Here is a 2,553-nt window from a genome sequence, read left to right as displayed (position 1 = left end):
GCTCCGGAGCGGTATTCGAGATAGTGTGGATTTAGTGTGCGTTAAGGGCACTGCGCTTTGGCGTTTTTAAGACCTGGGACAGTCTTGCGCACTTGCTTCCTGTCGCGCGCAGGCGCTGTCAAGTGGCCAAGACCACAAGTGTGGGTATTTGGACAAGGGGATTCTTTGACAGGATGAAACAGTTCACAGATTTGCGCATGCGCTGCTAATAGCGCCGTGCTGCTATGGAGGGAGGAATATCAGTGAACGAGAAATATGAGTCAATGGATTACGTGAACGTGAACGAGAACGTTTCGTTCACGAACGTAACATCACTAGAAAGAGGAGAACACGAAACGTCTGTAATGACAGCAGCGTCAAGTGAATTAAGTGAATAAACACAAGCGGCATTGCGCAGCTGATAGCAAGAGAGTCAGATAGATCCGAGAAGAGAAGAGAAGAGAAGAGAAGAGAAAGGGATATCCAATCGGATTAACGTTAACTAGGTGGGTTGCCTCGAAAGCGTGGACAAGGCTGTAAACCAGGTAAGTAACGTTAGCTCCTTAAACCATTCAAACAACGGGCGTCATCCCGCGTAGCAATAACCTCCTCCCTCGAGATTGCCCTTCATCAATTTCACGCTTTTTGTCACCTAAACAAAGCAAACAGTAAGCTAGATACAGCATCTGTTGTGATTGTAAATTGCGATGTATCTGCAGGACATTTGCACTCATTCGTTTCTGCGAGTAATTCAGAATGACGACAACACATTTTCTTTGGGCGTTGGGTGCAAAAACTAAACAATTTATCGAGGAAAATGCGCGCCAAAAGCTGCAACGCGGCACGAAGACAAGATCCAAAAACTTGATAATAACTCAAGACGGCATGAGTTCACGCTGCTCCTTGCATCGTAGATTAGCCCAGCTTTACATCATAGGATACAACGTTTTAGCCGCACAGGGTTTCGTTCTGCAATATAGTTAGACAGTGGGTCTGGTTCACGCGCTGTCATGTGCAGTTCAACGGTGAAATACTTGCACCTGCTTGGCTGCGATTAGCGCGCTGCTCGGCGGGCCTTTCGGTTGTCTGATCAGTGCGCTGTGGCTGATCCAGCAGGCCTCACAGATAGCAGCCAGCTCACTGCGGCTGGAGGACACGCGTGTCCTTATGAAAGCGGCCCAGACTCTCATTGTTCAAACATACATGGTTCTTATTCCCTGTAAAAAGTGTCATAATCGAACTGTGCAATAGCGGCGTGTTACGTGGATTATCTCCGCTACATGTGCAACTCACTAGACCCTGCGAGTCGCAACGGCGGTAAAGTTAGTTTGACATTCATTAGCCAAGTTTTTTTTTGCCAATTAAACTCTTTACGGCTGTTATGTTTTGTTCCCAAACTAACTCAGACATAACTATATGCCTTTTACGTTGCACAAGGCTTAATTTCTAGGGAAAAAAAATGTAAAAAAAATTAACCATTTAAATTAATTAAACAATTTAACTACGTGACATTATAATATGAAACCAATTCTAAAATGTTCGGAAAAACATCCCTGTTATTGCACAAAGCTCCGTTTACAATTTTTACCAATTACCATTTTATGTGTTTTATAATAATTGTACAACTTTTAATGTATGCAATAATATAAATCCATTAAACGACAACACTATTTGAGATAAAGGTATCAAAACAACTGTAAAATATTCAGAATATTATTCCTTATAATTCACAAGGCTTGGTTTTTCAGATTATGCCAATATTGTTTTTATATAAAGTACTGAAACCATATTTCCATTTTTAATATACTGTACCTACTTAAATTCATTAAATTGACACTCTTTCAGATAAAGCTATCAAACCAACTGTAAAAATCTCTAAATAGTATTTCCTATAATGCACAAGCTTCGGTTTTCAGATTATTAGTCTGTTTTTTTTTGGACAGTACTGAACCCATTTATATCCATGAAACTTGAACACCACTTGTTCACCGAGTACTGAAGTTTTAATTGTTTTAGGCAGTCCTGGAACCCCATATACATGAATATATGTATGCATTAGTGATGCGCGGATGAGCTAAAACGTCACCCGAATCCGCAGCTTCAAATAAATGATCCACCCGCCAACTGTCCGCACCTGTATTTTTGTCTGATTTAGATAACCGCACCCGACCCGCACCCGATCATCACATTAGGGTTCAACAGCAATTTCCAGGCCTAGAAAGTTTTGTAAAAATAAATAAACTCAAAAAGTTTTTGAAAAGTCATGAAAATCAATTTCACAATTCTCTGTATAATAGAATCATGTTTAATCAGATCCTGAATTTCGTTGCGAGATTGAGCATACATCGCATTACTCATTCCCGCAGCTTTCGACTTTAAAATTAGGGAAATTACTGCAAAACCTTTATTCAATATAGCGTGTAGGTTAGATGAGTAAATAAATCCACACAAACCATCAGATGAAAACAGCGCAAGTGATTCAGCTGTACCGCGTCTTCTCTCTTTGACTTTCGTTTCACATCGACGCATCTAGAGCTGCTGCACGCTGCGATAGAAGACTTTAGCTCGCGTTTC

General features: G+C 40.9%; 1 protein-coding gene across 2 annotated transcripts in view; it reads left to right on the top strand.

Annotated features, from left to right (window-relative positions):
• The first annotated feature begins 231 nt into the window (after window positions 1-231).
• LOC107691471 (eukaryotic translation initiation factor 5A-1-like) overlaps window positions 232-2,553 on the top strand; it is a 35,914-nt gene continuing 33,592 nt past the window's right edge. The window contains exon 1 of one of the 2 annotated variants that reach the window (XM_016490078.1): window positions 232-485. The gene's annotated coding sequence lies outside the window, so the exon portion shown is untranslated. Of the gene's footprint in view, window positions 525-2,553 lie in introns of both variants that reach the window. The other variant, XM_016490077.1, reaches the window with a different exon arrangement.

The sequence above is a fragment of the Sinocyclocheilus anshuiensis genome, unplaced genomic scaffold, assembly GCF_001515605.1.
Source record: "Sinocyclocheilus anshuiensis isolate Anshui unplaced genomic scaffold, SAMN03320099.WGS_v1.1 scaffold514, whole genome shotgun sequence".
Classification (NCBI taxonomy): Eukaryota; Metazoa; Chordata; class Actinopteri; order Cypriniformes; family Cyprinidae; genus Sinocyclocheilus; species Sinocyclocheilus anshuiensis.
The sequence above is the reverse complement of the archived record's forward strand: the minus strand, read 5'-3'. Positions and strand labels throughout refer to the sequence as shown.